Source organism: Nicotiana sylvestris, chromosome 11 (assembly GCF_000393655.2).
Source record: "Nicotiana sylvestris chromosome 11, ASM39365v2, whole genome shotgun sequence".
Lineage (NCBI taxonomy): Eukaryota > Viridiplantae > Streptophyta > Magnoliopsida > Solanales > Solanaceae > Nicotiana > Nicotiana sylvestris.
Window position 1 is genome coordinate 127,129,153 of NC_091067.1, and position 11,222 is coordinate 127,140,374.

Genomic DNA, 11,222 nt, shown 5'->3' on the forward strand with positions numbered 1-11,222 from the left:
TTGATTTAGAATTGTGAATGCAGTCAGTTAATCCCATGTACAATATGCATCTTAGCAACTTTGCATCAGTCTGCTATTTGATCTAATCTGAGTTCTAAGTTCAAACTGCTAGGGGAATTGAATTAAATTGGTTATAGCTGCTGTAATTTGCTGATTAATTAGGAATCAGTTTAGTTATCTGATTAAGGAGATTGGTTATAGCTGATGAGGTAAAAGGGATTGGGTAGGACAGTAATTTCAGGGGCTTTAGGAGGGTATTTTGGGATTGAAAAGGTTTGAAGTAGTTTAAGTTGAATGGCCTGACATTAGGGTACTAAAATACCATTAAACTAATGAATTGTTTAAGTGCTAATGGGGAACAAAATATAATGGTAGGGGAAGGTTTATAGGAAATGGATTAAGATATAGGTGCTCATACCTATTTGAATTTAAATAAAGAAAAGACAAGGGTAGTGGGGAACATGTGAATTAAAAAGAGAACAAAACATGTAGTAGTGGTCGAGGAATATCATGGGCAGAAAATCTGATAGTTTCAAGGCAGAGAAGGCAGGCCTGTTTTTGGGTTATAAATAGAGTCATTTTAGACAGATTGGAGGAATCATTCTGAAAATCTGAATGGGGCTTTTGAATCTGAAAAAAGATCACTGTTTGAGAGTTTAAAAAGGGTTGGCTTTTGAAAATACCACTCTTTCAAGAAGTCACACGTTTGAAAATCAATGGAAAAGGGTCCTAAAATCAGTCTAGGATAGATGTTAAGTCAGTTCTTGTTTCTTCTTTAGCTTGGGAGAATCAGTTTAAAAGGAAAAAAGGTTAGGCATTCATGGAGTTTGTTACTGTGCCATTGGGGTCCAGAGTTGTTGCTGATTTGATTTTGAGTAAGCTGGGTCTGTTGTAGCTATTTGGTTTCCTTCCTGAAGTTGAAACTATTGTGACTCTTGGACTGCTTTCTGCTACTCTTTTGGTTTGAAGTTGGTTTCAAGTTAGGTTTATTTTGGGTGCTGTTATTGCTATGTTGGTTTGTTTGTGTTGCTGTTTGGTATAGCTGGGGAATTTTTAACTGGTTTTCCTGAGTTGCTGCTGGATATCTGTTACTGTTGCTGTTGTGTTGTGCTATCTGTTGTGCTGATCACTCCTTCTTCTTCTCCATTGTATTCCATTTCCAGGTACACATTCTAAAAAACCTGTGTTGATGTAAGCTCGAATTTGAAGTTGAAGTTGAGATGAAATGGAAATGCAGCTGTTAGTTCTATTTGACATGACTGTATAAATAAACTGAAACTGTTTCTTTATTAGCTAGATTATCACTCGATATATCTTGAATGTATATAAGCCTGTGATCTCGAGCAGTGGTTGTATTTAGTTTTATGTTAGGTTAATAGGATAATTAGATTAGTTTCAGTTTTGGTAATTTGTTTCGTGAAGTCATTTGAAAGCGATTCACATTGTAATAAACCTTTAGTAATGGTCGTCATGTGTTTTGTACTAAAATAGGACTGTTTATTTGCTACATCATGGCATGTTAAAATTGGCCCATAAAGAGTGTTGTGGTTATTTTGTTCAAGTTGTTCCAAGTAGAACGACGTACTGCTTTCACTATAAAATCAGGATGCTTACCTAATGACATGCAAATGAATAAGCAAATGCTTGACTTCAGGGGCTCGATCCCTCCTACGCATCATGGCACGCCCCATTCGGTTTTGGGCTTGCCTCAAGGCCCACCTGTTGTTGTTCGTTCACAAGTAGAATTAGTTGGCCCATTTAATTTGGGCCTGATTTAAAGGTTTCAGTATATAGTTAACACAATATAAGTTTGGGGCTTTGAGTTAGGTAGCGGGTTCAAATTAAAAGGTCCGTCCTTTTGTTTGGACTCGAACTTGAACTCGAAGCCCGCTTTTATAATATTAACTAACTAGGACCTTTTCTTTATCTTTAGAGAAAAAAATATAGAAAAATCTTAGTCGCTTTAGGATATCCTTTAAATAAAATATGAGACGAGCCTCGCCAAATAAAATGTACAAACGGCGGGGCCCTCAATAAATGGTTATTTTAAATACTTAGACTTCGGGATGGATCGTTTAGCAAAATTTCACGGCCTTCCCCAAAATAATAATATGCTAATCGCTTTAGGCGTGCATTTTAATAATCTTACCTTCTTAAACTCGGGTGTGCATTTCATATGACCCAAATCCAAATCCCAAAACATTGAATAAAATGTGTTCCGGATTGTGGGTGCATTTCATGTGACGCAATCCAAAGACATGTTTTAAACGATGTTCACATTCTTTAAAAATAAATAAAAGCGGTTAAAAGTCAAAATTGGCACATGGGTTCAAAGGTTTAAAAATAAGATAAATAAGCTAAACATGACAGTTGAGCGACCGTGCTAGAACCACGGAACTCGGGAATGCCTAACACCTTCTCCCGAGTTAATAAAATTCCTTACTCAGATTTCTGGTGCGCGGACTATTAAACAGAGTCATTCTTTTCCTCGATTCGGGATTAAACCGGTGACTTGGGACACCATAAATCTCCCAAGTGGCGACTCTGAATTAAATAATAAATCCCGTTTCGATTGTCCTTTAATTGGAAAAACTCCCTATATGCCCGTGCGGGCGCGGGCCAAAAGGAGGTGTGACAAAATTGAGGTCCAAATCCCCAATTTTAGAAAACCTAGGTTCTACCCAAAACACCCAATTTTCCCATGAAAATCTTTGATTTGAAGTTGAAATCATATTAAAAGATGTTAAGAAGTGAAGAAAATGAGTTAGAAATCACTTACCAATCGTTTTGAGAAGAAACGTTGTTTAGAAAATCGCCTCTTACGTTTTGGGGTTTTGAAAAGTGTAAAAATAACTGAAATTCACGTGTATTTATACCCTTCTGAAGCCCCCACTGCGGACCGCGCTGGCCCCTCCTGAAGGCCTGCGGATCTTTGCCCCGCGCGGATCGCACAAAGCTGACCGCGGCTGCACAGCACCCACCGCGGACCGTGCAAAGGAGACCGCGGCCACGCTGGCCCCTCCGCGGCCGCACGCGATTACTCGCGGGCCGCGCTAAAGGGTTTAGAGGCCTGCAATATTTTCCTGAACCTGCAACATCTGGTCTTTTAAGTCTACAGCATCCCGAAACCTACTCGGAACTCACCCGAGCCCTCGAAGCTCTAACCCAAGTATGCACACTACCTCAAAAACACTCTACGAACATATTCGTGTGGTCAAATCATCAATATAACATCATGAACATCGAATTAAGCCTCAAGATCAATGAAATTTCTCAGATTTCCCTTTTAAACATCAGTTTCCCAATTTGGGTCCGGATCACGTCAAACGACGTCCGTTTTTAACCAAACTTTACAGGAGTGATTCAAAACATATATAAGACTTATACCGGGCGCCGGAACCAAAATACGGGTCCGATATCATGGTCTTCTAACCAAATTTCATTTCCAATTTCCTTAATTATTTCAAGAAAATAATTTCACTCAAAAATTCATTTCTCGGGCTTGGGACATCGAAATCCGATTCCGGGCATACGCACAAGTCCCATATTTTCCTACGGACCCTCCGAGACCATCAAATTACGGGTCCGGGTCCGTTCGCCCAAAATGTTGACCAAAGTCAAACTTATTCATTTTAACACCAAAATTTAGCATTTTTTTTACATAATTTCATATTTAAGCTTTCCGGCTACGCGCCCGGGCTGCTCACGCAAATCGAGGCAATCCTAAATGAGGTTTTCAAGGCCTCGGAGATACAGAATTCAATTAGAAACCGGTGATGACCCTTTGGGTCGTCACAGAAAATAGATTATCAGATTCCTAGTACTGGAACCAATTTGTTTAACCAAAAAATAAATTTTTAGTCAAAGCTAGAGTTTAGAAGAACACGGGTTACTGATAATCAAAAGAATGTATAAAAAGAAGTAATTTAAGTAGCAAGAGAGTAATCAAGAGAAAAATAAGTAAACCAAAGTTTTATATCAATAGTATTTCGTGTCCTTACAATTGATCAGATGTCTCCTTTTTATAGATATCTTGGATATATACGTTTTGTCCAAATCATAATGAGGCTATTATGAGTAATTAAAGATATTTAATGCTACGTTACATAATCATTATATTCAATACAAATTTTCTAACGTATTCCACATTTAATGCCTATTAAATGTCGTATCTGCACTCTTTTCTAACGTCAGATTCATTCCTTTTGATTCTCGGACATAAATGACTTAGATAGGTACGGGTGCTGGGTTATTTGTATTCCTGCCCGTGCCTCTTCCTCTGCTATTTACTCGAATATGTTACAACTCGTGCCTCTTGGCTAGTTGTAATTCTTTGACCATTTGATCAGTCTACGTGTTTCGACACGTATTCGTCACGTCACCTTTATATTTAAATACAATTTTTTTCCAATACAGTAAGGTCTGCGTACACTCTACCCTCCCCAGACTCCATTAATGGAATTTTACTGGGTTGTTATTGTTGTTGTTAGTCTAGTCTTAAAAATAATTGCTTGATGTTGATTGCCACAAAAAGTTAACAACATTGGTTATAGTTTTGCCAAAAGTGGTCCAAATAAGATAGGATTAAAAGAGAAAAAGAAGACCATCTTTAATTGGTGTATGTGGCCCAAAATCGAAGCCGTTATGATTATGTTTTTTTGGTGCTATTTCGAGCTAAAAGGAGAAAGATATCTATTATTTGCAATATAAGTAATATAACTAACTTTCACTAAGGTTTCCCCAGTGGAGCATTTATTGGTCAAAAGTATAATTTATATTATGATAATCACTCTTACTGACGCAATCTTATTCTTATCTTGGTAGAGGTAAAATTGTTCGCTAAAATTTGTATGTACCCTTGACTTCCATGAATCTTTAGTGTCCTTTATTCTTGGACCAAAAAAGTAAGGGGATTTTCTCTGTACATAAACCTTTACTGATTATACACATAAACACACATATTATATATTGATTATACATATATTTTAGAGCTCTCGCCTATGTTTTAATTTAAGCGATTAATTGGCTGAATATTTGGATTAGGGGTATACAAACTGAACCGGAAAATCGTATCAAACAATTAAAAAACTCGACTAGGTTTGATTTGGCATTGAGTAAAATAAATTCGAACCAAATCGACATATAAATTATATAATTTTTATATATACTTTTAGATTTTATATAAAATTTTCTTTAAAAAATGTCTAGAAATATTTGGGATTCTCTTAAGGAAAATGATATTTAATAGAATGTTATTTATTAACTTTAACACTATGTTTGGATCATTGTTACCCATCGTTTTATAATGTATTATATTGTACTGTGTTGTATTGTATCGTATTGTTTTATGGATACAATGTTTGAATAGATTGTATCGTTTGCTATTGTTAAATAACTTTTTGTTATTTATTTTGATTGTAATGTACTGTACTGTAACTGATAAGTTCACTAAAATACACTCAATTATTTTAAAGAAAATTTATCAAGAATTACACATAAAAATAATTTTAGACAACCTCTTTCTACTAATTTATGATTAATTACGTAGCTTGAAAACAAGAGCAAAACCCTGGAAAAAAAGGTTAACTAATATTAGCAACAAAAAAAAATTAAAATGATGGAAAGAGACAAACAATTGAACGGATGCTTGGATAAAAAGAACATGGCAAATCAACTCTAGAAAAGATGGAAGAAGACAAAGTAGGTCAATAGATTGGAGATTTGGAGTTAAAATAAAAAAGATAAAATAACAAAATAGAATTATAGAGTAATAAGTAAGGGCATAATTGGAAAAGAAAACAGGAAACGATCCCGCCACACCAAATCGGTTGTTTCATAAAATGAGGTTTTTGGTTGTTTCGGAACAATGAATTTAACAATACGATATAACCAATTTTAAATAAATAATCAACACAAACATTGTTTTGGGATAACAATACAATACAATATAATGGATAACAACCATCCAAACAAGCTGTAAATCGTGGGTTGTATGCTCACTTTCTTATCAAGTGTTACTGAAATGCGTTCTTCTATATTCATATGTCAAGATTTATCAAATTCTTTATATATTTTCAAATTTGAAGTGGCTATTATTATTTAGATATGATATTAATTTTTATGTTTAATTATTAATTCGGCTAACCTTGAAAGTGTATATCGACGAAATATTTTTTTAAACGACTAAAAAAATAACTATCATGTGTTACTAAAAAAATTCTCCCATAAGAATATTTTAATAGATAATATGTTTGTCAATTTTTTAAATTTTTATTAAACATATATTTACTTATCAAAATTTAACAAAGTAAGATTGAAATAATATTTAAGTAATAAAAAACCCGAAAAACTCGATAAAACCGAACCAATCCAAAATGATATAGTTAATTTGATTTTAATAAAAACCAAACCAACCCGGTCCATATACACTCCTAATTTGGATTAATTCTTTAAATAAATATTACTAAAAGTTAGTAACTTTTTTGCTTAGTAATAATATATTAGAGTCACCATATGGAATTTTCACATCGTGGAACCTTTTTCCACCTTAGCTACTAGAGTTAAAGGTAAATCTCCCTAGCTCAGTACATTCCAATCTTAGAGCTGTTTTTGGGAAATAATGTGTGCTTTAATTAGCATGAAAGTTATAATTACATATATCACACCATAATGGGATGTTCAAATAGGTGAAGCAAGTTGAGTCAATACATTGCTCAAAATTTAACATGTTCAAAGTTGGGTCGGTTTAGGATTTGCTTAAGCAATAGATCATATCCAACGTGCCGAAATCAAGCTTAAGCAATTGGATAGGTTACACTCTTATGGATCATCAAAATTAACACTTCAACATTGAACGTGTGAATAAATCTTGGAATGCTTGTTTGGGTGTTGCCCTTTGCCAAATTGGACCTGTTCAATATTTGTTGGGTGAAACTCAAAAATAGCTAGATTTAAAAGTGGTAATTAAAAAATAGCCAGAATTTTAAAAGTAAGTAAAATTTAGCTACTTTTCATGTAAAAATAAATCTGAATGAAAATACTGTTCAAAATTCGGAAAATATTCCAGCATAATATTCTGGAAGTCCAGTATATTATACTGGAGTTCGAATATAATATACTGGACTTCCAGCATAATATATTGGAATTCCAGTATAATATACTGGTCCAGCATAATATGCGGGAAGTTTATACACATGTGCTCCAATCTCCAGTATATTATGCTGGAACTTTCCGCATGTTGGAGTTCCAGTATAATATGCTGGAAGTTCATACACAAGTGCAACAATCTCTAGTATATTATGTTGGAACTTTTCGTATTGCAGCAAAATAGTGGCTATTTTCCAATGATTTTGCAAACGCTGACTATTTTTCAATTATCGGTTCGAAAACTGACTAGCACGTGCTATTTTCACATATTTGTCTTTCAGCACACCCTGGGAGAAATTCATAAATAGCCAGATTTACAACTGGTCGTTCAAAAATAGCTCAGTTTCAAAAGTAATCGAAATTTAGCCTCTTTTCATGTAAAGATAAATTTGAGCGAAAACACTATTTAAAATCCGGAAAATACGCCAGTATATAAGTATACTTAAACTCCAACATATTATACTGGAGTTTCAAGATAAGTATGTTGAAACTCCAGCATAATATGATGTAGTTCCAGTATAAGTACACTAGAACTCCAGCATAATATACTGGAGTTCCAGCAAGTATACCGGTCCAGCATAATATACTGGAGTTTGGAGCACCGGTGCTCCAGTCTCCAGTATATTATACTGGAGCCAACAAAGTATACCGGTCCAACGTAATATGTTGGAGTTCATATACAGATGCACCGAACTCCAATATATTATGTTGGACCGGTCTCTGTTACAGCAAAATAACGGCTATTTTTCATTGACTTGGTAAACACTGACTATTTTTGAATGACCAATCCGAAAACTGGCTATACCGTGCTATTTTTACACAAACCCTGCATTTAAATGGGCCTCACTGAACAAAGGCCACATGAAGGCCCATACGTTATCGGTATCCAACATAAGTACCTATCCAGTAGCACTAAAATGATAAACTAGTCAATTAAAAAATTACAAATATATGACACTTTTGAGATGGTCTTTTAACTTTTGATACATGTTTGCCCTGTGACAAAACTTTAATGTCCAAACTTAAAAGTGTTGCCTATGGGGCAAATAAAGACAAAAATTCAAGATCTTCCACCCTAATTTGAGGGCTATTTGTATATACTTCACCCCCAGTTAATGACTGAATTTACATAGCAATTTTGAATATGGGAACCCAACTGATAAGCCATCAGATAGAAAAGGTTTTGTCATTTGCATAGAGAGTCAACAGCATGGACAGTTTCTAGTAATAAAGATAATAAACAAAGTTACATAATCTCCTATTCAAAAGGGTTATTGTGGCAATATTTTAAAGGCTTTGTTGACAATTGTCATAATCAAAGTCGAATGATATTCCTTTTAGAAGCCATTAGAAAGATGTCAAAATGCTTTGGTAAAGTGGCAAATTTCATTAACCACTTTTTTGCCATGCACAACAAGTCTTCATGCAAATAAGACTATAAATAGCCATTACCAATCACTTCCTTTTTATTAATTATCATTAGCAAGACAAAGAAATCATTCTTGTTCTTTCTTTCTAAATTTCTTTGTTCTCGAACTTATCTTTGTTATTTTTCTTTTTGGTAGTTTAATTTCTCTTGTTCCCGTCTTTTAAATAGCTGGGCTTGTAATTTAATTTTGTTGATTCCTGTATCCTCTTAAATAGATGTAGACTTGTTTAATCCTGGGGAGACATTTCATACGGCTGAAATAGTTTCTTAGGACAGTGTCTAGCACGACTCAAGTCAACCTGTGTATCTGCTTACAAATAATATTGAAGCAGTGTTATTATTGAATTCTTGCTCTCAATTACTACAATCTAAAAAACTATGGTAAATAACACTGATGCTGAAAATACTACCAATGCCGCCAATATTGGCGCTACGTTCGCTGCTCCAGCCCCAGTTGCACTGTCATATACCAGGCCATTTCCAGATGTGTCAAATATTAAAATTTTCGCCAATAAAAATTTCAAGCGTTGGCAAGAACGTATTTTCTCACTGCTTGATGTCCATGGTGTTGCACATGCACTGCTGCATTCACAACTTAGTGCAGACGCTGATAATAAAATAGTGGAATCATGGCAACATACCAACAAGGTATGCCGTCATACCATATTACAAAATATTTCTAATGAACTGTTTGACGTGTATTGCAGTTATAAAGAAGCAAAAGCTATCTGAGAAGCCTTAATTAAAAAATTCACTACTGAAGATGCTACAAAATAAAAATTTGTAGTAGAAAAATTTTATCAGTTGCAGATGAGAGATGATAAAGAGATGAACGTGCAAATCAATGAATATCAAAAATTGCTAGAAGACTTGAAGACCGAGGGGATGTCTTTACTAGAAAAGTTCGCTGCTGGAGTGCTAATTGAGAAGCTGCCTCACTCATGGAGTGACTATAAAAATAACTTAAAGCACAAATAGAAAATTTTCACCATTGAGAAAATTGTGACCCACATCCTAATTGAAGATTCCAACAGAAAAGAATCTATCAAAGCTAGGATGGCGTCTCTTAAGGCAAACTTAGTGCAAAGCAGCACCAACAACCGCAAAAGGTACGAGAATAAGTCTCAAGATTACAAGCCTAAAAATCCTAACCTTAAAAGAAAAAAAAGGCTCTTATTTTGTTTGTGAAAAAACAGGCCATCATGCCTCACAGTGCAAGTACAGAGTAGGAAATGACAAAGGAAAAACTAATACTCCTAAGGCTAATTTAGCCGAAGGAGGTGATATTATTGCAGCTGTTATTTCTCAAGTAAACATTGTAGCACATGCAAAAGAATGGGTGGTAAACTCTGGGGCTACTCGGCATATTTGTGCAAATCGAGAAGCATTTTGGTTCACCGGTACTACCAAAAAGTCTCATGCTTACGTTACTGTTATTGATGGTTTGATTATCTTGGACCACGAGGACCTCTTATACTTCTGTAAAGGTTGATAGAGAAGAGGTTTACCTTGGAGACTCAAGTACTACCAAAGTCTTGGGTAAGGGTAAAGTTCTCCTGAAACTCACTTCGGAAAAAACTTTAGCCCTTGTTGATGTACTGCATTTTCCTACTATGAGGGCAAATTTGATCTCTGTATCCTTGTTGGGAAGAGCCGGAGTGAAAGTGTCATTTGAATTTGATAAAATCATAATGACCAAAAATAATTTGTTTGTGGGAAAGGGCTATTGAAACCAAGGACTCTTTGTACTTAATATTTCTTATGTTATCAATGGAAATGCATCTATTTCTGCTTATGTGGTTGAGCCTATTTCTTTATGGCATGCTAGACTAGGACATGTTAATGTCGCATATTGTAACGACCCAGCCAGTCGTTTCATGAGTTACAACTCTGTTTCCCTCATTTCTGCTTCTTTATATATTGTTCAGCTATAATTCATCTTATCGTGTTGGTTGGTTCGGGTTCGGAGTGATCTTGGAGTCGAATGAGACACTTAGTCTCTAATTTAGGAGCTTAAGTTGGAAAAGTCAACCGGATGTTGACTTATGCATAGAAGGTCTCAGATGTGAATTCTGATGGTTCAGATAGCTCTGTTGGGTGATTTTTGACTTAGGAGCGTGTTCGGAATGTAATTTAGAGGTCCGTGATAGAATTAGGATTAAATTGGCGAAATTGAAAATTTGGAGTTTCCGGTCGGCAGTGAAAATCTTGATATCGGGGTCGGAATAGAATTTTGGAAATTGGAGTAGGTCCATAGTATCATTTGTGACGTGTGCGCAAACTTTCAGGTCATTCAGAGGTGATTTGATAGGTTTCGACGTTGTTTGTGAAATTTGAAAGATTCCTAAGTTCTTAGGCTTGAATCCGAGGTAGATTTGATATTTTGGTATTGTTTTGAGTGATTCGAAGGCTCGACTAGTGAATGATGTTATGAGATGTGTTGGCATGTTTGGTTGAGGTCCCGAGGCCTCGGGTGAGTTTCGGGTGGTTAACGGGACATATTTGGACTTGAAGAGTTAGCAGATTTTGCTGGTTTTCTGTTGCAGAAGATTTGTTCTTCGCGATCGCGAAGGGGAGTTCGCAGTTAGATGTGTGTGTGTGTATGTGTTTGGATCGGGCTGCATGCCATAACAATATGTTGGATCGG